At 42.9% G+C, this 27,906-nt stretch overlaps 1 protein-coding gene across 4 annotated transcripts in view; it reads right to left on the reverse strand.

Moving 5' to 3' along the window:
- The window catches only part of ITGB2 (integrin subunit beta 2), a 205,851-nt gene that overhangs the window by 166,519 nt on the left and 11,426 nt on the right, over positions 1-27,906 (reverse strand). Inside the window, exon 2 of one of the 4 annotated variants that reach the window (XM_073633474.1) lies at positions 25,168-25,356. The exons of 2 other annotated variants lie outside the window; for them this stretch is intronic. The gene's annotated coding sequence lies outside the window, so the exon portion shown is untranslated. Of the gene's footprint in view, positions 1-25,167; positions 25,413-27,906 lie in introns of those variants that run through there. One more of the 4 variants, XM_073633475.1, reaches the window with a different exon arrangement.

Genomic DNA, 27,906 nt, shown 5'->3' on the forward strand with positions numbered 1-27,906 from the left:
CCTGACTCCTCCCCCTTGCCAAGTGCTCCCAATAGCAAGCCTCTTAAACTACCATGCCACACTCCTGTTAATGGACATTGTCCATTCACACATAGATTGTGACTTGGCCCCACCCCCCACTCTCTCCTCATTGGCTCACTGGCTGTGATTGAGCCTATGAGGAGAGAGAGACCTGGGAGAACCGCTGCTCACATGCACATCGCTGGATAGAGATGGGGCTCAGGTAAGTACAGGGGGGGCTGAGGGGGATGCTGCACCCAGAAGATTTTTTAGCATTAAAGTGGATGTAAACCCACTCTCATCCTTTCTAAACTACTGCCATAGTGGTTATCTATAGGGTATACACATGCCTCCTGCATGTATCCTTACCTGTCAAATGTCTCCCCTCTGTCTGTTATGAGACCCGAAAAACTGCAGATTCTGTGGGTAGGTCTGTTGTCTGGAGCTCGGTGTGTGGAGTCGTGATGTCACTGGACTCCCCACCCACCTCTACACTCCCCTTGGCCAGCCATCGATATTTATTACACTAAACTTCTGCTGGTCTCGTGGATTATGTCCCATGATCACGAACATCCAGTCAAAACCCAGGAAAATCACCACATGACTTCAGCATGTCCAATCATGCTGAGGTGTGGAGCAGCCAATCCAGGGAGAGCTGGAGAAGAAAGGAGGAGGGATCTGAAGTACACAGAATGCCTATATCACACTCGTGCATGAGATATGTAAATCACCTGTCACTCACAGCAAGGAGGAAAAACGGACATCTATTTCTCTGTCTGATCGTTTTTATCTCACTGAAAAAAGATAAGAGGACTGCTCAGAGCTGGATTAACTCTTCATGGCAAGACTGGGCACAGATGACATGAAATCCTATACAGTACAAGGTGCAAGCCTTAATTAAAAAAAAAAATTGGGTTTACATCCACTTTACGGTAGGAGATATTCTGCCTTTAGAACCACTTTAATTTAATAGCATATCACAAATGCTAGTATATCTGGCAATCAATGTTGTGAAGAGATATCTTTCACAAACATATGTAGCATTGTAATTTGTGTGTTAAAAAACTGCCAGCACCGTAGCCATTAACTAAAACGTTGCTTTTTACCTGTTTAAAATTCTGACCAGTTACCAATACCACAGCAGACTATTTAATAGTGCCCTTAGGTTGCAAAAACTGGACATAAGGCCAAATTTGATTCATAAATGCCTCCTGTAATCCTTGCACAACAGCACAGTAGGAGAGGGATGTTTAGTAACACAGATATGCAGCATGCACAAGTGATGACAAGAAATGGGAAAACCTATGGAAGATCAAGAGGAGAAGTATAGGCAGAATTAGACGCCAGATTTATTCTATTAGGATCAGACACCATTATCTTCCCAATAGTGGGTTGGGCTGTATCTTACTCCTTCAGGACTAAAAACGGTGGCTTCATGAGGCAGAGGGGAGAAAATCTCCTCCTCAGTGCCACTAAGGCAGTACAGCCACCCCTGCTGTACTGGGCCCAGGCACCTGCCAAGTAGGAGGGCCAGCAGTACTGCCTTATTGCTGACACTTGTGACTTTTGTGCAGTACTGCATTTCTACTTTTCTTTTCTTGCTCTGGCTGCACTGCAGGCTGATCGGTTCTAGTATTTGCTCCCCCTTCCCCCTGCTGTCTGGGATCCCTGTGTGCCCCTTTCCCCTGCAGTGCTGCCCTTTTCCCTCCTCTCCTGTTCTACCTGCAGCTGCTTAGGGCATATTTTTGGAGGAATGGGGGTCCTGTCAGGTAGGCTGTATGGGCCCCATAATTTCTATAAGCAGCCCTAAAATGTATTAAAGTGTATTTACCCCCCCCCCCAAAAAATAGCTTTTGAAAACTGTGCAAATACTGTGTGACATAACAAATTGCATCATCCACCATTTTATGCTCTAGGGCCTCTGCTATATATATATATATATATATATATATATATATATATATATATATATATATATATATATATATATACAGTATCTCACTAAAGTGAGTACACCCCTCACATTTTTGTAAATATTTTATTTTCTGAAGAAATGACACTTTTCTACAATGTAAAGTAGTGAGTGTACAGCTTGTATAACAGTGTAAATTTGCTGTTCCCTCAAAATAACTCAACACACAGCCATTAATGTCTAAACCACTGGCAACAAAAGTGAGTACACCCCTAAGTGAAAATGTCCAAACTGGGCCCAAAGTGTTAATATTTTGTATGGCCACCATTATTTTCCAGCACTGCCTTAACCCTCTTGGGCATGGAGTTCACCAGAGCTTCACAGGTTGCCACTGGAGTCCTCTTCCGCTCCTCCATGACATCGCGGACCTGGTGGATGTTAGACACCTTGCGCTCCTCCACCTTCCATTTGAGGATGCCCCACAGATTCTCAATAGAGTTTAGGTCTGGAGACATGCTTGGTCAGTCCATCACCTTTACCCTCAGCTTCTTTAGCAAGGCAGTGGTCATCTTGGAGGTGTGTTCGGGGTTGTTATCATGTTGGAATACTGCCCTGCGGCCCAGCCCCTGAAGGGAGGGGAGGGGATCATACTCCGCTTCAGTATGTCACAGTACATGTTGGCATTCGTTCAATGAACTGTAGCTCCCCAGTTCCGGCAGCACTCATGCAGCCCCAGACCATGACACTCCCACCACCATGCTTAACTGTAGGCAAGACACACTTGTCTTTATACTCCTCACCTGGTTGCCACCACCATGCTTGAAACCATCTGAACCAAATACGTTTACCTTGGTCTCATCAGACCACAGGACATGGTTCTAGTAATCCATGTCCTTAGTCTGCTTGTCTTCAGCAAACTGTTTGCGGGCTTTCTTGTGCATCATCTTTAGAAGAGGCTTCCTTCTGGGACGACAGCCATGCAGACCAATTTGATGCAGTGTGGAGCGTATGGTCTGAGCACTGACAGGCTGACCCCCCATCCCTTCAACCTCTGCAGCAATGCTAGCAGCACTCATACGTCTATTTCCCAAAGACAACCTCTGGTTATGATGCTGAGAACGTGCACTCTACTTCTTGGTCGACCACGATGAGGACTGTTCTGATTGGAACCTGTCCTGTTAAACCGCTGTATGGTCTTGGCCACCATGCTGCAGCTCAGTTTCAGGGTCTTGGCAATCTTCTTATAGCCTAGGCCATCTTTATGATTTTTTCTTTCAACAATTCTTTCTTTCAGATCCTCAGAGAGTTCTTTGCCATGAGGTACCATGTTGAACTTCCAGTGACCAGTATGGTGAGAGCGATAACACCAAATTTAACACACCTGCTCCCCATTCTGACCTGAGACCTTGTAACACTAACGAGTCACATGACACCGGGGAGAGAAAATGGCTAATTGGACCCAATTTGGACATTTTCACTTAGGGGCTACTCACTTGTGTTGCCAGCAGTTTAGACATTAATGGCTGTGTATTGAGTTATTTTCAGGGGACAGCAAATTTACACTGTTATACAAGCTGTACACTCACTACTTTACATTGTAGCAAAGTGTCAATTCTTCAGTGCTGTCACATGAAAAGATATAATAAAATATTTACAAAAATGTAAGGGGTGTACTCACTTTTGTGAGATACTGTATATATATATATATATATATATATATATATATATATATATAATGTTTGGGGGTTCTAAATAATTTTCTAGCAAAACAATTTACATTTTTACATGTATGTGAGAAGTGCCAGAATTGGTCTGGAGCTGAAGTGGTTAATTGTACATGCTGTTTTTCCCATAGACTAGGAACTGACCAATTATTATTGCCCCTCTTAAATTCATTTTGTGAAATGTACTAAATTACTGTTCAGCTAATTTCACTTTGAATCAGATCATCACATGGGTAGATGCCATCCTTAAACTGCATTACCAGTTGACTGTATCCAAGTACACACATAGTTACATAGTTACATAGTTAGTAAGGTTGAATAAAGACACCAGTCCATCCAGTTCAACCTGAGTGAGTGTGTATCTACAACCCTGACCCTTGTCCCTAACCCTGTACATTGCACACTCACATCAGTCCCTACCCTACACCACAGAGAATCTACTCTTATGTTGTACTACCAGCAGATATTCTGTTGATTTTAAAAGATACAGTATCTTTACTTGTATACACATATATCTTTAACTTATAGCAAAGATGAACCCTAAACAAATTTCTAAAGATTTCTGAGTTCAAATCTGGAACCACACAGGGTGGAATTTGCATAAACTATTTTTATTAAAGCAGAACTAAACCTATCAAATAAACTGTTTCCCAAAACAGTTAAAGCAGAACTAAACCCATAGATTTAATTGTTTCAAAAAACAGCTACGTTTTAAAGAAGTATGGGCAAAGCTTTTTTGGCCCTACTCCCCCTGGGGATTAAAGGAGTGCATTTCGTTTTGCACTCCTGTTTCCCAGATTCATATGACAGCAGGCTATGGCCCCGCTGCTGCTGATATCACAGAGCTGGTCCAGGCTCTGCAGGGATACAATGATGTCGGGATCCACCCAGATGCCTAACCGACAGCTGGCTCAGCCTCTCAGCATGCCACTGAGAGCCTGGAGGGGCAGAGCAAGAGCTGGTGACTGACAGTCACTGGCTCTCTGCTCACCAAAGACCGAGAACTGAGCGATCAGTGGTCTTTGATCGCTCAGCTCTTGGTGTGGATCCGGCTGGGGACAGCTGCACCATTGGATCGATGCTGCAGCCATCTAGGTAAGTATGTACGAATGTTTTTTTGTAAACCTATACTTTTCTTTAAGGCATGCAGGGATGCTCTGAACCAAACTGTCAAACCATCAAATGGATGGCGTGCAGCAATAAGGCAGTTGCAGATCAAACAGCAACTAATGCTGGCCATACACTATATGAAAAATCGGGCAAACCCATTTTCGAAAAACAAACATTTGGCCGTGAGAGCAAACGATAGTGCCATCATGTAATGACCGATAAATCATTCAGTGGACATAAATGAATCAATTTTTTGTTCGTTTGTTTACATATACCTAGTGCAAACAGTTCGGACGGGAAACACATTAACCTTTCACTTTATCGTTAGTTCGGCAGAAAATTTCCAAACTTGTCCTTCGATTTTTTGGCCAATAATTACCAATTTTGTGCCAATTAACTGGCCAAAAAATTAACAAATTGGCCAAATGACCGAATTTCGGCTGATTATTCATATAGTGTATGGCCAGCATAAGATGGCAGCTTCCCTGAAAAGGATAGGAGGGTTTAGTTACACTTTAAACTAAACCTATTGCTATAACTGTTTCCAAAAACAGTTATAGTACATTCAAGGCATGTCGTAAATGATAACTGTGGCAGGTATTTGTACTCTCAACCAAACTGTCAAGCCATCAAATGGCTGGTGATGATCACATGTACCAAAGCAGCTGCAGATCTAACAAAGCCTAAAATGGCTGCTTCCATGGCTGTAAAGGATAGGAGGGTTTAGTTGCACTTTAACTGCTCACGGACCGGCTCCTGTATATATATGGCGGCAGAATGGCTCTCCTGTGCGAATCGCCGTATATATAAGGTGGCTCCTTTAAGAGCCATAGCAGGCGTGCGCGCCCGCTGCACAGCGGGGCACCCAATGCCAATTGCCGCTGACCACCTGCGATTGTGTGGGGAGGAGAAACAGATCGTCTGTTCCTACTAAGTAGGAACAACAATCTATCTTCTCTCCCAGTCAGTCCCATTCCCTCAAAGTTAGAACACACCTAGGGAACACACACTTAACCCCTTGATCACCCCCTAGTGTTAATCCCTTCCCTGCCAGTGACATTTATACAGTAATCAGTGGCTATTTTTAGCTCTGATCGCTGTATAAATGTCAATGGTTCCAAAAAGTGTCAAAAGTGTCCGATCTGTTCCCTGCAATGTCGCAGTCTCGATAAAAATCGCTTATAGCTGCCATTACTAGTAAAAAAAAAATTAAAAAATAATAAAAATGCCATAAATATATCAGCTATTTTGTAGACGCTATAACTTTTGCGCAAACCACTCAATATACGCTTATTGCATTTTTTTTAACCAAAAATATGTAGAAGAATACATATCAGCCTAAACTGATGTAGAAATTTGTTTTTGTTTTTTAAAATGTGGGATATTTATTATAGCAAACAGTAAAAAATATTGTGTTTTTTTCAAAATTGTCGCTCTTCTTTTGTTTTATAGCGCAAAAAATAAAAACCGCAGAGGTGATCAAATACCACCAAAACAAGCTGTGGGAAAAAAAGGACGTAAATTTTGTTTGGGTACAAACGCATGACCGCACAATTGTCAGTTAAAGCGACGCAGTGCTGTATCGCAAAAAATGGCCTGGTCAGGAAGGGGGTAAATTCTTCCGGGGCTGAAGTGGTTAAATTTAAGGCATGCCATAAATTATAACTGCTATGGTGGCTTTGCCCACTCAACTGAACTGTCAAGCCATCAAATGGCTGGTGTCATAACTAATCACATATTCAGCACCATGGCAACTGCAGATAGGAGGGTTTACTGTAGTTCTGCTTTAATGCAAAGAAGATTTAAAAGTACTCCTCAGTCCTCACCCTTCCCCTGCAAACCACTGTGTTGTTAAACATAATTCTTAAACAGCACAATAACTGATAACATTATACTAGGGGTCTCTTCTAATAACTTTTTAACTACTTGCCACTCGGTCACAGTAGATTATTGCCCGTACACACGGTCGGAATTTCCAACAGAAAAAGTTCGATGGGAGCTCTTGGTCGGATATTCCAACCGTGTGTATGCCCCATCGGACTTTTTCTGTCAGCATTTCTGACGGACTTAGATAGAGAACATGTTCTAAATTTTTCCGTCGGGAACGCCGACGAAGGTTAGCCCTTTGGCAAGTCCGACCGTGTGTACACAGCATTACTGTGACTGAGCGGCAGTTGCAGGCTCAGCTATGTAAATAAACACTGCCAGCTTGCTTCCCTGCTGACCCACACTGTGTTCAACCATCTATGTCAGCAGTAGTGATGGGCTCTGGCATTTTCGGATCCAACCCGCCAGCCATCACTGCACGCTGCCAATCATAGGCAGTGAGGCATTTCACAATCGGCAACTGCACATATACATGCTGCTTATGATTGGCGGTGTGCAGTGCTAGATTCCTAGCGGGTTCAATCCAAACACACACAAGCCCATTCTTAAGCCTCCTACACACGGTATGATTGTTGGCCAACCGAGCGTCGGATTTTTGTCAAAAGGGAGTGTGCCAGGATCTTGTCTTGCATACTTATGCCCTGTACACAAGATAGGATTTTCCGACAACAAAATCCGTGTTTTTTTTTTCCGACGGACGTTGGCTCAAACTTGTCTTGCATTCACACGGTTACACAAATCTTGTCGGAAATTCCGAATGTCAAGAACGCGGTGACGTACAACATGTACGACAAGCCGAGAAAAATGAAGTTCAATAGCCAGTGCGGCTCTTCTGCTTGATTCCGAGCTTGCGTTGAACTTTGTGCGTCGGAATTGTGTACAAACGATCTGAATTTACGAGAACGCATTTTGTTGTCGGAAAATTTGAGATCCAGATCTCAAATTTTGTGTGTCGGAAATTCCAATGGAAAATGTCCGATGGAGCCTACACACGGTCGGAATTTTCAACAACAAGCTCCCATCGAGCATTTTTTGTCGGAAAATCCTATCGTGTGTACGGGGCATAACGGTACACAAATGTCATGCAACAAACACGAATGTAGTGATGTACTACGAGGAATTTCAGCTCTTGAGCACCACCCTTTGGGCCCCTTCTGCTAATTTTGTGTTTGGTGAGCATTGATTCCGAGCATGCGTGTTTGTACTTTTGACTTTTGTGTGATGGATTTGTGTACTGACCATACGAAAATCTGACAACAGACCGCTGGCCGCCGAAAATTTACTAGCCTGCCACCCAACATTTATTGGCCGAAAATTGGCCAGCAATTTTCAAACGGAGTATACTAACGGTCAGATTTTAGGACAACAGTCTGTCAACAGACAATCCTCTGCCAACAATCGCATTGTGTGTAGGAGGCTTAAGTCAGCAGGTGTCAGACAGTAATTTATGGCTGAGACCTGCTGATTAGCTTTGTCCAATCACAGCACAGAGTCTTGTGATAACAAAACAGGTAGAAAAAAGAGCTAGATCTCTAAGGCTGTGCGAATTCCAGCTCCGGTTTCTCTGCGAAGAGAAAAAGAAGCTGTTCAGCGATTCCTCTCTGTTGTAGCTGCGGATCAGCTGACCTGGGAGAGGGGGGAGGTGTAGTGAGAGCAGGGGGAGAGAATTTGTGTTCAGAATGGAACGCATCTGCCAATCAGATGCATTCCCAATGAAGATTATGTGCCTGCAATTCGCACTAAATGCCTAGAAAACGCACACTTTTTTGGACAATGCGGAGTGCTAATGCAACGTAATGTAATGTAATGTAATGTTAATATGCATATGCATTTTTGCTGCTTTTTTTTTTGTGTGTTTTTGACACAATTTTTGGACTCACTCCAATCATGCACCTGTGAAACTTGGGCATGTGACTAAAAGGTGCAGGTGTGTTTTTTTTTTTTGCTGTGTTTTCTATAGAATTCAATGAGAGATGCATTTTTGGTGTGCTTTTGAAAAGTGCACCAAAGATGCAGCAAGCAAGACTTTTAAAAATGCACTGCGCCCACATCGCACCGGAGTTCCTTAGAATTTAAAGGGATACATTATTCATGCATTTTTCTTCTGCTTTTTTACCTCAAAAATGCATCAAAAACAGATCAGTGTGAAAGGGCTTTGTTGCTTATTTGCAAAATAAGGTTTCTACAGAAGTTATGAAACATTATATCAATGATCAGTCTATAAACCTGTACACAGGTTTGCATCTTTAGGGTAGAAATGAAAGAAAATCTCCCCAACAAGACATGCTGCATCATGTGCCAAAGTTTAAGTTTATTAAAATAAATCTAAAAATATAAATAAAAAAATTTAAAGATTTTTTTTAAAGACCCCCGTCCCTACGCACCTACACATATGCATATGAAAACAACAATTGCACTATATTAGGCATCAATGCGCATGCCACGGTGAAAGCAATCAATCGTTATCGCTAAAGAGATGAGTTGTAAAGGTGTTGTCTATAGACAATTTTGGGTTCCGTAGTTTTTTAAAGTTTTATGGGTAGGCCCAAATTTAAGACTTACCTAATAATAAAAAAAGATTATTATTCCTCAACGCCAGGAATGACGGTAGGCTATGAATGATGAAGTTAAAAATAATCCATAAGGTGAGCAAAGACAATGGGGGGGGGGGGCTTTATGAGCAGGTAGCCCTTATAGCTGGACAAAAGGAACTGACAACCTAGGGGTGCTGCTGACAAAATGGAGGTGGGACTCCATCTGTAAAACAAAGAGAGGGGAAGGGAGGGAGGCATCGCGACCATAAAATAACCTCTATGTAACCCCTTCATCTTTACTAAATGGGTTGCTTTGATCAGGGAACTCACACCTACCTTGGCCAACTTTGTAAGAATGCTTAAATTTTCTCTCCCCCTGATGTATAGCCCCCTCCCTTTCCCTTCCCCTCCCATTATCCTAAAAGTTCTCTATTGTAACAAACTGCTCTTAGATTGTAGATTTCCTATCTACCCATATCCTGCCCCTTTAGGATTGTTCTTTGAAAATAAAATTATATTTTCACATAGCCTGGTGGCTTATACAATAATACATCTTCACAATGTCTCTTTCATAAGGCTCTTCTCCCACCCACGGTACTCCCATGTGCTCCACTGTACCTTCCTCTTTCCCCCACTCATAATATGTGGGAGTTCGACTTTGGCCCTACTTCTCCTGATGGGAATCCCTTTTCCTCATCACGGGCAATAACTGCATATTATTTTAGATTGTTTTTTATAATGAATTATCTAACCACGTTTATTTTGTACCTTCTGCTTTCTCCAGCCTCTCCTATATCCTCTTCTCTCTTCTTCCTCTTCATGTCCATTCATACAGGTTCAGTCATGCAGAATTTCATGAATATCGGTAAGTATAATTTCCTAGATCAACTACCATGGCACCTCTAAACTTTTTTACCCTGAATGTTCAGGGTATGAACATACCTCAGAAAAGAACAAAAGCGTTCTGCTTTTTTCAGGCTCGAAAAGCACACATTGTGTGCTTACAGGAAACACACTTCACAGTAAACTTTACGCCTAAATTTATGAGTTATTTTTATCCACAAATATTTACAGCCTCAACCACCACCAAACAACGTGGAACTCATAGCTTTCCACCGCTCCATCCCATTCACACTCCAATCAGAAATTAAAGACCCCGAAGGGCGTTACTTAATTCTCACAGGATGCATTATGGACTCAGCAGTTACTATAGTGTCTTATTACGCACCAAATAAACAACCCGCACCTTTCCTCACACACCTAATGATGCAGGTAATTACCACATATAAGATTGGAACAATTATCATGTGTGGTGATTCCAATCAGGTACTACACCCATTTCTGGATAAATCACCATATCACCTAACCCAAACTACAAAAAAAATATCTTTTTCTCAGCTTCTTTCTAAACACAATTTAGTTGAAACTTGGAGAGAAAATAATCCAATTAAAAGGGGTTTCATATACTACTCACACCCTCACCAAACATTTACACGCATTGATCATATTGTCTTAACTACAGGGATGTTACCAGAAATACTTAATTCTAGGGCTGCGGAAATTAACGATTAATTCCTTGATTAATTGTTAATTTTTTTAATTGATCAAAATTTTTTTGATCGGTAGGCTGCCTGCCCTGGGGCCGCTTTGGGCCAAGCTGTGGCTGCAGCGCTCCGCTCCCTCCTCCTCCTCCACTATATGTCATACACAGTCTGCGGGCATCTCCCGCTGTGTGTCTCCGAGCTGAGTGTGAAAACTTTGGCCACGCTGTGAGAAAAGTCCCGCCCTCCTCCTAGATCAGCTCGTGTGATAGACGCAGTGTTCTGTCGGGCCGGACTTTTCTCACAGCGCGGCCAAAGTTTTCACACTCAGCTCCGAGACACACAGCAGGAGATGCCCGCAGACTGTGTAATCCAGGCACAGGCACTGATTACAGTGAGGCTATGATTATGGGCACGGTGAGACTGCATAATGGGTACGGTGAGGCTGCCATTATAGGCACGGCGAGGCTGCGATTGTGGGCATGGTGAGACAGCATTATGGGCACGGTGAGACAGAATTATGGGCATGGTGAGACTGCGATTATAGGCACGGCGAGGCTGCGATTATGGGCACGGTGAGACAGCATTATGGGCACAGTGAGGCTGCGATTATGGGCATGGTAAGGCTGCGATTATGGGCACGGTGAGGCTGCGATTGGGCATGGTGAGGCTGCGATTATGGGCACGGTGAGACTCCATTATGGGAACGGTGAGGCTGCGATTATGGGCACGGTAAGTCTGAGACTATGGGCACGGTGAGACTGCATTATGGGCATGGTGAGACTGCATTATGGGCACGGTAAGGCTGCGATTATGGGCACGGTAAGGCTGAGATTATGGGCACGGTGAGGCTGAGTTTATGATGTGTGACATCTTAGCCATGCCCCGCTATGTCCGGCTTTGGCCGTTGCCATAACAACGGTGCTAAATCAGCTAAAAGTAGTTGGATCTGTATGTGTGTTATAATTAATCGAAATTAGTTGATTAATCGATTTTAAAAAAATCGATTATTCGAACACGAAAATTTTAATCAGTAACAGCCCTACTTAATTCTGATATAATCCCCATTACTTGGTCTGATCACAATGCAGGCCTAACACAATAGCTTTTACTATCCCTAAAGCTCAAGACCCCACTTGGTACCTCCCTGATACATTACTCAATCACCCATCACATCGCTTAACCATTGAACAAGCCCTGAAAGAATATTTAACACATACTAATAGCCCTGACATTTCCCCACTTTTGACACTTTGGGAAGCGCACAAACCAGTAATGCGTGGAATATTTCAAAGACAATCTGCCACATTCAAACACGAACATGGAAATCTTGCTTGCAAGCTAGAATCTGGATTTAACACTTCCTTTGCATCATTTCAGGATAATCCCACCCAAACTTCTAAAATCCGATTAGAAAAAGCCCGCCTGGAGTATGATTTATTCCTCACAGAATCAGCTGAAAAATCTCTAAACAGATCTAAAAATACCTTCTATATGAAGTCCAATAAAACAGGCACCCTATTGGCTAAAGCTCTAAAATCATTCAATAAACCAACCAAACCAATAAGAATTAAGTTATCAAATAATACCTACACATTTAACCCAGTCAAAATTGTACATCAATTTCGCTCCCACTTAGCTTCCTTGTACATGGCAACAAATCATTTCTGCTCTAACGCAGCTGACACCTTTTCCCAAATACACCTACCCGAGCTATCCAATGACCAAAAAACACAACTCGACTAACCCATTTTAGTAGACGACGTAGCCGAAACAATTAAATAGTTAAAAATTCGGCCTTATATTATCAAACCTTTTCAGAAACATTATCCCCTATATTGGCAGACGCCTTCAAGTCTTTATTAGAAGGCCACTCCCAGGGGCGGACTGACAACACTCAGGGCCCCCGGACCAAATAAAGCAAGGGCCCCTTGTCAGGCCCCGCCCATGACCCACCCCTAACCCCTCCCATGGCCCACCCCTGACCTCGCCTCTACATTTTGCACAAAGTACAACTTCTGCCATTTTTTTTTAATGGGACCTGGAGGGGGGTCTCTCGCTAACAGTGTCCATTAGAGAGTCTCTGTTAGAGAGAGAGACCCCCCTCCAGGACCTATTAGAGACTACAAAGGAGTATAATGGGACCTGGAGGGGAGCCTCTTTCTACCAGAGTGTACAGTGAACACCTTCATTCACTCTGGTTCTCACAGGACCCCCTCCTTTCGCCATGACTCTCACCCCTGCCCCAATCCCTCACAAAGTAGAAATAAAATTGGCACTGTGTAGAGCTCCTCTTACCTTAACTATGGGTACTGTAGCTGTGGCTGGTTCCCGCATCCGCTGTGGTTGGCTGGCTCCCTGGTTTGGGTGGGTCACCGTGGGTGGCTAGCTGGCATCCTGGCCCTGCTGTGGGTGGGTCACCTTGAGTGGGTGACTGGCACCCTGGCCTTGCTGTGGGTGGGTCACCGTGGGTGGTTGGGTGGCACGCACCCTGGCGCTGCTGTGGGTGGGTGGCTGGCTGGCACCCTGGCTGGTGTGTCCTCTCCTCTTCCACCATTTTGGGCACTGTTTGCTGAGGTGAGGGAGGTGCTTGGAGGGAAGTAATGATCTTTTCCCTATCCGGCACGGTAAATCTAGAAGGTTTGCAGCCTCTCCAGTGCCTCTCAATGCAGCCTCACCAATTCCAATCAGCGCAGACTCAGCAGTGCCAATCAGTGCAGCCTCACCAGTGCCCATGAATGCAGCTTCACCAGTGCCCATGAATGGAGCCTGATCAGTGCCCATCAATGCAGCCTCACCAGTGCCCCTTAATGCAGCCTCACCAGTGCCCCTCAATGCAGCCTCAACAGTGCCCCTCAATGCAGTCTCACCAGTGCCCCTCAATACAGCTCTACCAGTGTGCCCCTCCATGCAGCCTCACCAGAGTGCCCCCTCCATGCAGCCTCACCAGAGTGCCCCCTCCATGCAGCCTCACCAGAGTTCCCCCTCCATGCAGCCTCACCAGAGTGCCCCCTCCATGCAGCCTCACCAGAGTGCCCCCTCCATGCAGCCTCACCAGAGTGCCCCCTCCATGCAGCCTCACCAGAGTGCCCCCTCCTTGCAGCCTCACCAGAGTGCCCCCTCCTTGCAGCCTCACCAGAGTGCCCCCTCCATGCAGTCACACCAGAGTGCCCCCTCCATGCAGCCTCACCAGAGTGCCCCCTCCATGCAGCCTTACCAGAGTGCCCCCTCCATGCAGCCTCACCTAGAGTGCCCCCTCCATGCAGCCTCACCTAGAGTGCCCCCTCCATGCAGCCTCACCTAGAGTGCCCCCTCCATGCAGCCTCACCTAGAGTGCCCCCTCCATGCAGCCTGATCAGTGCATGGGGGATAGCCGCCGGATCACACAGAGTGGGTAACTCCTGCTGTGAAACCTGGTGACCGCTGTCATCGGATGTCCCGCCTCCTTTGTTAGACATCACATGTCCTGGCATTGGACCAGTGAGACATCTATCAAAAGAGGCGGGACATCGGGTGACAGCAGTAAGCACAGGGCCACTGTTAGAAATCATGGTGCCCCATACAGCTTACCTGACAGGGCCCCTTTTAACCTCGCCCTTGACCACATCCTAGGCTCCTCCCCTGATCCAACCCCTTTAGATTTGTCCATGTTTACATATGCACGCATACTGTGTCCCAGGAACTGGATGTTGCTGCTCACATCCTTCATGGGACCCCTGATGGCACAGGAGAGCCCAGTAAAAAGGTGATGGCGGGACGGTGGTGGAACCCCCTTCCACTGCCTGTAAAAGTAATCCAGGGGTTTCTTAGCAACTAGGATTACTTTTACTTTGTGCAGACTTGTTGGGGCTAAAAAATGATATCTTGATCATTGCTGCAGCAATGATCAAGATATCACCCTTCCAATCAAGCAATGTACCAGTATGTTGCTGGACAGGAAGTGGTTAAGGGGGGTGGTTCGGGGGCACATGTTTACTGCCCCCCCAAACGCAAGTGTAAAGTAACATCACACTGCTTATGATTATCAGCATTATGAAAATTGCGCAGGCAGCACAGTCAGCATGTGCTCTGTCATGGATCTTTCACAGTGTCACATGGCTTTTGGGTGCTGACTTTGTTAATTTATGCCTGTACTGTATATTACAAACTTTAACCCAGTACAGGCATAACAAAGTCAGCACCAAACAACAATATGACACGCTGTGACAGATCCGTGACAGAACACATGCTGACTGTGCTGCCTGCCTGAGTATCATAATGCTGATAATCATGACCTGCTGCTATGCTGTGTGTAAGCCCAAGTGAGACAGTGAGGATTCTATCCTCTCTTCTCCACTCACTCTGCAGTGCAGGTGCAGCCACGCTGTCCCCCAGGTTCTTGCTCTCTCTCATCCACTGAGCCGTCTGTCGCCTCACCTCAGTCTTGGCAGTCAGCACCTGAAAACGGGAGGCGGAGCCTCGTCGTATCACTCCGCCATTGAATGTAGTGGGCAGTGGCAGCCGGAACTAATTAACTAGCAGAGCAACATGCGGTGCAGCTTTTTCTACATGCGCCCGAAAAAGGAGAAATAGTCCGACTGCTGCGCTCACCTCCTGGGCCCCTCTGTAGACATGATGGGGCCCAGGAAAATGTTATAACCCCTCTTAGTAGCAGCGGGGGTATGGTTTTGAAATCTCTCGATTTTATTATGCATAAATTAACTGGAAATCACCAGCCCTAAAGGGTCCAGCAGGTGGCACTGGCGGGCCCCCTTTAGCGGCCGGGCCCTCGGTCCATGTCCGATTGGACCGACTGGTCAGTCCGCCCCTGGCCACTCCTTCAGACAGGAATCATTAACGGCAACCATCTGCATGATCCCGAAACCCCATTCTGATGATTCCTCCTGTACAAACTATCGCCCTATCTACCTTTTAAACCACAACATAAAAATATTAGCAAAAATCTTAGCTAATCGCCTCAATAAAATCATTGGTAAACTTATACACCATGACCAAGTAGGATTTATGCCTACACGCCAAGCCAACGATAATATTCGTCGAGCTGTCCTATTAACCCATATTGCTAAAATTCGCCGCATCCCTTCTTGCATCCCTTCACGCCTTTGATTCAGTTTCTTGGCCATACTTAAATTATTCCCTTCAGAAATGGGGTTTTGGATTCACCTTTAAAAAAAAGAAATGGGGTTTTGGGCTGCATTTCATGAGATGGATTGGTGCTTTGTACGATAACCAGTGGGCATATATAAAGTACACTGGGTATAACTCCAATTCCTTTAATATAGGGAGAGGCACTCGGCAGGGTTGCACTCTTTCCCCTCTTTTGTTTGCCCTATTAATAGAACCTCTTGCTCAACTAATTAGATATAATCCAACTATAACCGCAATAGAAATAGGGGATATCAGCATAAACTTTGTCTCTTTGCAGATGATATCCTACTATTTCTATCATCCCCACAAGTTACAGGCCCCAATCTCTTACCTATTCTTAACCACTTCAATACAGGGCACTTATACACCTTCATGCCCAGACCAATTTTCAGCTTTCAGCGCTGTCGCAGTTTGTATGACAATTGCGTGGTCATGCTGCACTGTACCCAAACTAAATTTTTATCATTTTGTTCCCACAAATAGAGCTTTCTTTTGGTGGTATTTGATCACCTCTGCGGTTTTTATTTTTTGCTAAACAAATAAAAAAAGACCGAAAATTTTGAAAAAAATAAAAGCTTTTGTTTCTGTTAAAAAATTTTGTAAATCAGTAAGTTTTCTCTTTCACTGATGGGCACTGATAAGGCGGCACTGACAGGCACTGATAAGGCGGCACCAATGAGCGGGTACTGAAGGGCACTGACGATGGGCACTGATATGCGGCACTGATGGGCACTGGTAGGCGGCACTGATGGGTGGCACTGATATGCAGCACTGATGGACATTGATAGGCGGCACTGATGGGCACTCATGGGTGGCACTGGGTGGCACTGGTGGACACTGATGGGCACTGATAGGCGACACTGATGGGCACTGAAAGGCTGCAAAGATGGGTTCTTATGGGTGGCACTGATAGGCGGCACTGATGGGCACTGATAGGCGGCACTGCTGGGCACTGATGGGCACTGATACGTGGCACTGATGGGCACTGATACGCGGCACTGATATGAGGCACTGATAGGCATTCCTGGTGGCACTGGCAGTGGTAGGCATTGGAGTGGGCACTGATTGGCAGCTGCCTGGGCACAGATTGGTATTTCCCTGGGGGTCTAGAGGGCATACCTGGTGGTCCAGTGTGGATGGCTTCTCTGGTGGTCCTGGGCGGCTTCCCTAGTGGTCCTGGGTGGGATCTGAGGGGTGGCTGTGCTGATAAACAATCAGCACAGACCCCCCCTTCAGGAGAGCAGCCGATCGGCTCTCCTCTACTCGTGTCTGTCAGATGTGAGTGAGGAAAAGTCGATCACTGGCTCTTCCTATTTACATCGTGATCAGCCGTGATTGGACACGGCTTTTCACGTGGTAAAGAATCTCCGTCAGAGACTCTTTACCTAGATTGGAGTTACGGTGTGTCAGACTGACACACCGCAACAACGATCGCCATGATGCGTGCCCCCGGGGGCTTAATATCCTGATCACGTCATATGACGTCCGGTCAGGTTATTGAAACCACTTTGCCGCCGTCATTTTGCTATATGGCAGGTGGCAAGTGGTTAACAAGTTTGCTGCCCTCTCGGGTCTCATAATTAACTATAAGAAATGCCTGGTTTTAAATATTTCTCTTACAAAAATGGAAATGGATCCTGCTAAAATAGCACTTCCTCTTACCTGGGCTGAGAAAACAATCCCATGTTTGGGATTAAATTAATCTTAGAGCCTCTATATCTGATCTTTTCTTAGCCAATTATCCGCAAACCTTAAGAAAGGCAACAAACTTGTTAAAACAATGGACACATCTCCCACTATCGTGGTTGGGAAGAATTAATACAATAAAAATGACACTTTTGCCCAAACTTTTGTATCTCTTTAGAGTATTACCGATACCAATTCCTGCCTACTATCTAAGATTAATTCAGAAAAAAGCTACTTCATTTGTTTGGAGCCTCTCTAAACCACGCATTTCTTTGCACACATTATCTCCCTAAAACCAATGGTGGCCTTGGTTTCCCTAATTTTGCATCCTATTTTAAAGCAGCACATATTGCTAGTCTAAATATCACGCTACACATGAAATTCTATGAATTACTATTGAAGCCATGGAATGTGATCCTATACCGATCTCTAATTTACTCTAGCTCCCTCCCAAAGATCGTCCCAAATTACATAATCCCATTACTAAACACTTTATCTCTCTTTGGGATGAACTTAAATTTCAACACAACTTACAATCTCCACACAATCCTCTTCTCTCATTTTTTTTAAAAACCCTGCCTATTACCCTGCATAGGTCTCTCCCTCATAATTTAAAATTTGGACCTCCTTGAACGTTCTAAGATTTTACAATTTTGTTTCTGCTAAGTCCTTTATCCCATTTTCCAACTCTCTGCGAGTCCTATGGTTTACCACAATCAGAATTATTCTGTTATCTTCAAATCAAAAACTTTTCCTCCGAATACTAATACTAATGCCCTTCTGATACAATTTTCAAATTTTGAATCGGTGTGTAAAGACAACCCCCATACTAAAGGTCTGATCTCTTCCTTATACTCCCAAATTTTATCCAATTCAGATTCAGCTAAACCACCTTACACCCAGAAATGGGAGACAGATCTTGGTCAAACCCTTGGAGGACTGGTCTAAGATCTGGTGGGCAATAAAATCATCTTCCCCTAATGTTCTAGCTTTGGAATCCAATTATAAGGTGTTAACCTGATGTTATCTGGTACCTTCCAGAATAGCTAAGTATGTACCTACCTACTCTGCGTTTTGTTTCTGAGGATGTTTGGAATTGGGCACATACCTACACACATGGTGGACCTGTCCTATAGTCAGGGTCTTTTGGAAGGAAATCTTTGAAATGGCTACCAAAATGTTCGGGTTGAAATTGCATCCCGACCCAACTACTGCATTACTCAACTTAAAGCCACTGTGCTTAACTCACATTCAATTTAAACTTTTTGTCCAACTACTTACTGCCGCTAAACAAACAGTCGCAAAAGAATGGAAATCCCCTTCATTGGTTACAGTCGAGACAAAACACAGGATGCATAATTCCATGATTCAGGCTAAAATAGCAGCCATAGAAAGGGATCAAATACCCAAATTTGAAAAACTTTGGCACCCATGGATAAAACATCATCTCCCTTCAACTGTCGATGAGAAAGTTCTCCTGCCATGGTAGCTGATCTTCGAACATCCAGACTATATCCACAATGACTTTAGAACCTACCGATTGGACACTCCTTACCTAGTCTCTCTACCTTCTTTCTATCTCTTTGCTCTCTAATTTTCACCTCCCTTACCCTCTTATGAACTAGAATCTCTTGCTCCTGCAGAATTTTTCTCTCTACTCCAATTTATCTGCTTTACCTACAAATCCTTCTAACTGATTCGCCATATCTGCTATGTTTACAAAATTTTTCTTTTTTTTTTTCTGTTTGTACTTTCATACATGATAATTTATTATTATACCATATGAATTATGTATGTATATATACCTTCATAATTTTGAGCTTCATTTCTTTTGTCACTTTATATCTCATTATTTTGTTATCACCATGTATGAACTTAATAAAATCTTTTGAGAAGGAAAGAAAATAAAAGAAGAGTGGGTGAAGTGTGACATAAGCTTCTAATGTTGTGCATAAAATGCCAGGACAGTTCACCCCCCCCCCCCCCTCAAGATCCCTTTTTGGAAAGTAGACACCCCAAGCTATTAGCTGATAGGCATGTTGAGTCCATGGAATATTTTAGATTTTGCCACAAGTTTCAGGAAATTACATTTTTTTTTTTTTTTTTGCACAAAGTTGTCACTAAATTATATATTGCTCAAACATGCCATGGGCATATGTGGAATTTCACTCCAAAATACATTCTGCTGCTTCTCCTGAGTATGGGGATAACACATGCGTGAGACTTTTTGGTAGCCTAGCTGTGTACAGGACCCCGAAAACCAATCACCGCCATCAGGCTTTCTAAGGGCGTAAAATGGTGATTTCACTTCCTCACTACCTCTCACAGTTTAGGAGGCCATAAAATGTCAAGATAGCACAAAACCCCCACAAATGACCCCATTTTGGAAAGTAGACACTTCAAGCTATTTGCTGTGGAGCATGTTCTGTCCATGGAATATTTTATATTTTGCCACAAGTTTCGGGAAAATTGAAAAATTTTTATTTTATTTTATTTTTTACACAAAGTTGTCACTAAATTATATATTGTTCAAACATGGCATGGTTATATGTGGAATTACACCCAAAAATACATTCTTCTGCTTCTCCTGAGTATGGGGATACCCCATGTGTGAGACTTTTTGAGAGTCTAGCCACGTACAGGACCCCAAAAAACCAAGCATTTTACTCCTCACTATCTATCACAGTTACGGAGGCCCTGAAATGTCCAGATAGCACAAAACCCCTCCAAATGACCCAATTTTTGAAAGTAGACACCCCAAGGTATTTGCTAAGAAGCATGGTGAGTATTTTGCAGCTCTCATTTGTTTTTGAAAATGAAGAAAGAAAAGAAAAATGTTTTTTTTTTTTCAATTTTCAAAACTTTGTGACGAAAAGCGAGATCTGCAAAATACTCAACATGCCTCTCAGCAAATAGGTTGGGGTGTCTACTTTCCAAAATGGGGTCATTTGGGGGGAGGTTTGTGCTATCTTGGCATTTTATGGCCTTCGAAACTGTGATAGGTAATGAGGAGTGAAATCAAAAATTTACACCCTTAGAAATCCTGAAGGCAATGCTTGGTTTTCGGGGTCCTGATCGTGACTAGGCTCCCAAAAAGTCTCACACATGTGGCATCCCCATACTCAGGAGAAGCAGTAGAATGTATTTTGGGGTGTAATTCCACATATAACCATGGCATGTGTGAGCAATATATCATTTAGTGACAACTTTGTGTAATTTTTTTTTGTCATTCTTCAATCACTTGTGACAAAAAATAAAATATTCAATGGGCTCAACATGAATCTCAGCAATTTTCTTGGGGTGTCTACTTTCCAAAATGGGGTCATTTGGGGGGGGTTGTACTGCTCTGCCTCAAAATGTTTGGTATTTTTCCATTTATATCGCAAAAAATAAAAATCGCAGAGGCAATCAAATGCCATCAAAAGAAAGCTCTATTTGTGGGGAAAAAAAGGACACACATGCTGGGTACAGCATCGCATGACCGCCCAATTACCAGTTAAAGCAACGCAGTGCCAAATTGTAAAAAGTGCTCTGGTCATTGAGGGGGGCAGTTCTTATTTTTTGAGAACTGGTGCCCAAAACTGAACTGCATATTCCAGATAAGATCTTACTAATGATTTTTACAGGGGCAATATTATCTCTTTCTCTGGAGTCTATACCTCTTTTAATAAAAGAAAGTATGTGGCTAGCTTTAGAAACTGCAGCTTAGCATTGCATGTCATTATTAGGTCTACCTAAACACCCAGATCCTTCTAGTCCCCTAGTCCCCCAGCTCCCCCAGTTATTCTCCTCCTAGAATGTATGATGCATGCATGTTTCTAGCCCCCATGTGCTTAACTTTACCTTTCTCAACATTAAAGTGATACTAAAGTCTCGTTTTTTTTTTGTTTTTTTTTTTTGTTAAAAATTACAAACATGTTATACTTACCTGCTCTGTGGTTTTGCTCAGAGCAGCCCAGATCCTCCTCTTCTCGGGTCCCTCTTTGGCGCTCCTGGCCCCTCTATCCTGTTGAGGGCCCCCACAGAAAACAGCTTGCTATGGAGGCACCCGAGCCGAGCCACAGCTCCCTGTGTCCATTCAGACATGGAGCCGCAGCCGGGCCCGGCCCCCTCTCTCTCCTCATTGGCTCACTGACTTTGATTGACAGCAGCGGGAGCCAATGGTGCTTTGCTGCTGTCTCAGCCAATGAGGAAGGAGAGTCCTGTGCAGCCGAGTCTCTCGTGCAACATCACTGCATGGAAATGGGGCATAGGTAAGTATTAGTGGCTGAGGGGGGCTGCTACACGCAGAAGAATTTTTATCTTAGGTGTCCTTTTATGAAACTGCGGTAAAATTGCTCTCCTCTGAGTGCTTGTTTATGAAAGTGTGTAGATCGCTTCTCATGTTGAGTTGAGAAGCGATCTACAAACGCCGGGAACTCCTGAGAACGGCTCCTCTCACTGTAATCTCGCATGATGTAGCGGGATTACAGTATGAGGAAGCCTAAAATACAAAAGTGTAACACAAATCAGCACACATTATTCCCCAACATATTAATAAAATAATAAAGTTAAATTCCCCCTACACAATATACATTAACATAATTATTAAAAAAAACATTATTTTTATCAATATTTAAAGATCATACATGTCCCTATTTAAATGTGAATGGTGTATAGTAAATGAATGTAATCCACATATGTAATGCAGCTATACACCATTCATATAAATGCAAAATACATTTATAATCATTAAAAATTTTTTTTAATAAAGTATACAAGTATAAATATTTATTATTAAATTAAAATAAAATATATTTCATAATTGATAAACATAAAAATTGATAAACTGGTGCGATTCGAGAACACTGCGAATCCACTGCGGGTTCCCGCATTGCACTGACTCGCATGTCAGTTCACACTGCCATATGCAAATCACTGGGGAATGTCAATACATTGTTACCGACACCCCCAGATCATCTTGCATATCGCACTGCGAACTGACAGTTCGGACATGAATTGGATTGCATATGTGTGAACACACATGCGATCCGATTCTGGTCCGAACTGAAAAAAGGGTCCTGTGCGTGTTTGCACCAAATGCGGTGCGATATCAGCCATACTATCTGTACGGCTGATATCGCACTGCACAGACATCACATGTAATGTGAACGGTAGTGCTCTGCGATTTACATGCGATGCCTGTGCGATGTCTGGCATCGCACAAGTGTGAACCGGGCCTAAAAGTTAATGACAAATCCAAATCAGTTCGCAAACTCGGACAGGAATCGGACACCCATGCGATCCGATTTTGCTGCGGACCAAAGAAAGGGTCCTGTACGAGTTTGGTCCGAATGCAATGCAAATTCAGCCATACTATCTGTATGGCTGAAATCGCATTGCACAGAGATCGGATGTGATTTGCACTGCAGTGCGGTGCGAATCACATCGGATCTCAGACACCGCAGCAGTGGGAACTGGCCCTAAATCATATTGCATTTGCACCAAAATGGTACAGGACCCTTTATTTGGTCCGCACTGGAATCAGATCGCATGGGTGTGAACACCCATGCGATCCGATTCCTGCACCATTACATAGTTCGCACTGCGATCTGTGAAATGATCTGGGGGTGTCATTAACTTTACATTGACACCCGCAGTGGTGCGCAGATGTCAATGTAGGTACAATGTGGAAACCTGCACAGGAATCACGTTGGTTCACGCATCGCACAAGTGTGAACCCAGCCAGAGATGTGAACATCTAAAAAAAAAATCTATCTATCTATCTATCTACATACACATTGAAATAAACACACACACACACACATATATATATGATATATATCATATATATATATATATATATATATATATATATATATATATATACTATAAATTCCTAACCTGCTGGTTTTGGGGTGTGTAATGGTGGGGAAGGTGTGCTCTGACTGGTGAAAGAAAGAAGTCAAAAGACTTCTTGCTTTCTCCAAAATATTCAGCCAGCTTCACGCTTCTCACTCTGATTCTCCACCTCTGAAATGGTGAATCAGAAAGTGAGAATTCTGTCACAGATCGCCAGTGAGGTGCCGAGATCGCACCTTCATAAACTGGCTGTTTTTGTGACAGTCAGTTAAGATTCTCACTGTGCTGAGATAATCTGCAGAGAACATGTTCTCCACTGATTACCTCAGTTTCATAAACTGGTAATGACCTGAGATCAGCGGCGAGACTCAGGATCGCAGCTGATCTCAGTTTCATATAAGGACACCCTTATGCATAATGCATTAATATACGCATGACCATCAGATAGAAAACACACAGCATAGTATGTGAAGAAATTCATATAAATCATCAAAAAATCATAAACATCAGTCCATGAAAAAAAAAGTGCATAAAAATCTGATACAGTTAATCTTGGTGACTGTGCGATCATATCGAGTCCACAGCTCCCAGCGATATGTCAATCATATAAGTTATTTTTATATGACCGACATCTCGCTGGGAGCTGTGAACTTTGAGTATCTAGTCAGTGGAAGCAGTGCCACTATACTACTGCAAAGTGCTATTGACCTCTTCTTACTGGTGAGGTATTTTCAAGCAGGTGACAGGACACCCATAAGTGGGGTGAAGGGCACTGCAGTGTGTGTTTTCTGTTAAGCCAAGATCTGTTCTGGTGGATGGGATTGCACAGTCATGAAGATCAACTACTGTATATTGGATTTTTATTGACTTTTTTTCCCATGGACTCATGTTTATGATTTTTTATGATTTATATGCATTTTTTCACATTATATTCTGTGTGTTTTTTATCTGATGGTCATGTATATATTGTTTTAAGCACTATAGTCAGATACACTTATATATTTTTTCCTTATGTATATATATTTTTCTTTACACGTGCGAGGTGAGCGCTGCACAGTTTTTAATGAAATATACATTGTTTTGCATTTTTTCACAGGTGGTTGAATGCATGTGGTGTTAGCTGCCACCTTTTCTATAAACCCAGAAGAATTAACAAATGAATTAAATTAATTATTGATTATTTATTTATTTTGTGCATTTTTTTATATATTATTTTATTTATTTATTTACACTTACCTATTGAAATCATTTGAGATTTATTTGTAGTTAGATGGTAGGGGGTGTTTGCACATTATAGCATGCAAAGTTTTATGTTATTGGCTTAAGTTTTTGCTTACTTCCTCATAAAAAGAAATTAGATTTGTCTTTCGTGAATCCATGCTGTGACCATTGCTTAAAATACTGTTTTGTAGCAGGAACTCTTCTATGAGCTTTTTTTAAAATCAAACTCTCTGGTATCTTTCCCACCATACAAGTTAAACAAACTGATCTGTAGGTACTCGATAAAGACTCTGATGCCTTTTTAAATTCAAAATATATTTAAAGCATTCAAGCAAGAAAACAAAACAATCACAACCATGACATACTGACATGTATTATTAATAAAGCTATCATTAAGAAATTATAATTTGAAAATAATTCTGTCTGTTTGGGGGCTTAAAATGGCAAAAAACAAAACAAAAATGAAGACATGCCGAACCCCAAAGCAACCAAAACTACCCTGTCATCAGTTAAGAACAGTGATATATCCTTGCTAAACTTGTTTACATACGATTCAATCTTACCTTTGATTTGTCAGTATCCCATGTGATGCACGTCCTTGTTAATTCATTTTGAATACATTATTTAAACTTTTTTCTGCAGCACACAAAGAAACGTCCTTGTATAAAAATGTCTGACAGGGCCGTATGTAAATCTTCCTCTTTTTAATTTCCTCTGGTGACAGAGCGGTGACAGAGGTGTGCCTCTTTTGTCTCAAGAAAAAAAAAACTTGGCAGTTTCAAAATGTGTCTAAAATACTACACAGTATCACCCATAACCCCCCCCCCCCCCCCGCCTCTCAGAAAAATACTGAAATTCTCCTACACATTTACAATAAGACAAGTAAAATTCCACAATGAAGAATAAGTCACCAGAGTGTAGTGTTAATATGTGATAAACCTCCTAATTCCACAGAGCTGATCACATGCTCTATTATCAGCTCTAAAAGGGAAGTGGTTGTTAGCTCCTAAATAGCAGTTCTAAAATATTTAAATAGCTTATTTTGCTAAATTCTTTCTGCTTAGAAAATAAAAAAAATGTCATTATAGAATGTCAGTATAGAACTAAATTTAGAATTACAAGTGTTATAATGGGAAGCAAAACTTTCTCACACGCAGTTGACTTTTTCCGTAAACCCATAAAAAAACAGTTACGTTTGAAAAGGACACTATACGCAATTTACTTAACTCTTTCATGACTAAGCCTATTTTTGAAATTTGGTGTTTACAAGTTAAAATCCATATTTTTTGCTAATTACTTAGAACCCTCAAACATTATATATATATTTTTAGCAGAGAATCTAGAGAATAAAATGGAGATTGTTGTAATATTTTATATCACACGGTATTTGTGCAGCGGTGTTTTAAACGCAAATTTTTGGAAAAGGGACACTTCCACGAATTTTAAAAAATCCAAACAGTAAAGTTACCCCACTTTTTTTGTATAATGTGAAAGATGATGTTACGCCGAGTAAATAGATACCAAACATGTCATGCTTTATAATTGCACGCACTCGTGGAATGGCGACAAACTATGGTAGCTATGAATTTCCATAGGCGACGCTTTAAATTTTTTTTACGGTTACCAGGTTAGAGTTACAGAGGAGGTCTAGGGCTAGAATTATTGCTCTCGCTCAGACGATCGCGGAGATACCTCACATGTGTGATTTTAACACCGTTTACATATGCGGGCGGCCGGGTGCGACTTCCGCATGCGTTTTCTTCGCTGCGCTAACTCGCGTGGACGGGGGCGCTTTAAAAAAATTTTTTTTTTAATTTATTTTATTTATTTTTATACTTATAAATTGTGTTTAAAAAAAAATGTTTTTTTTTAACTTTTATTGCTGTCACAAGGAATGTAAACATCCCTTGTGACAGTAATAGGTGGTGACAGGTACTCTTTATGGAGGGATCGGGGGTCTAAAAGACCCCCGATCCCTCCTCTGCGCTTCAAAGTATTCAGATCGCTGAAAACGGCGATTCTGAATACTGTGTATTTTTTTTAATTCGGCGCCATTGGCAGCCGAGTAAATGGGAAGTGACGTCATGACGTCGCTTCCGCGTTTACATTGAGAAGGCTGGAACGAAGCCGCCCACAGCTTCGTTCCAGCCCGCCCACAGCCGCCGGAGGCAGCCGATTGGACACCGGGCCTCCCGATCGCACGGGAGGCCCGGTAAGAGCGGCGGGAGGCGGCGGGAGGGGGGGCGTCCCCTCCCGCTCCTCCGGTATAATAGCCGAGTGGCTTTTAGCCGCATCGGTTGTTATATATGGATAGCCGATCGCCCGCTCGAAACAACGGTACTGGGATGATGCCTGCAGCAGCGGGCATCATCCCGGTATAACCTCCGAAAGCCGAGTACGCAGATGTGCGTACGGTCGGCGGGAAGGGGTTAAATAATAGGTTTATCTAAAGCAGGCCATGGACAGATCGAAATTCAGTCAGTTCATCAGGAACCATCTGAATTTGGATACATCTATGCAGGCTGGCTGTACTGAAGTCGATCCATCGATTGACTTCAGTACAACCAGTCTGTCAGATTTTTTTCTTGCGATCTCGCCATAACAGCAAGCAATGATAATTGTATTCTGATGGTTGGGAAACCTCCTGCTGTCAGAATAAAATAGCTCCGCAGGAGGGATTCCCCTATCAACACTGACTGTGTTGATGTGAGAATCAAGCTATTTTCGTCCCTTCAGGTTGAAGGACATAAAATTGGTTTATGTATGGCCTGCCTTAAAGAGAGTTTAAAAGTCATGTAAAATAATAGTTCAGTAAACATTAGGACAAGTTTAGGACAAGCTTATAGGAAACCTTTCACTACTATAAACTGGCCAAAAATGGTAAAATAAATGAAAGTGGATGTAAACCTGATTCATGAAATGTGACCTAGGCACATATATCTGCAGTGTTTTCTTATCTCTCTCCAAAGCCCTAAGTCCTGTGTATTTTTGCTGCTCTGTTCTTCTGTTATCAGCACATGATAACTTCTGACAAGTTCTCAGACAACCGAGATAAAACCTCTGAAATTTGTGTCGGGGTGCTATAAATAGATAAGCAGAGAGCTGGTCTATTTACAGCACAGCTCTGCATGTTCCTTCCTTGCACTGCCTATGTGGAGTGGGGTGTGTGCCTTTCTTCCAAACAGCTGTCACACCGTATATCTAAAGAATATAGCAAACTAAAGACAGCAGATATGTATGTAAAACTTTTGTAGGGAGATTTGTGTCATTTCTGTGTATCATCTGAGGCTGTTCACTTCACT

The sequence above is a fragment of the Aquarana catesbeiana genome, linkage group LG06, assembly GCF_042186555.1.
Source record: "Aquarana catesbeiana isolate 2022-GZ linkage group LG06, ASM4218655v1, whole genome shotgun sequence".
In the NCBI taxonomy this organism is placed as follows: domain Eukaryota; kingdom Metazoa; phylum Chordata; class Amphibia; order Anura; family Ranidae; genus Aquarana; species Aquarana catesbeiana.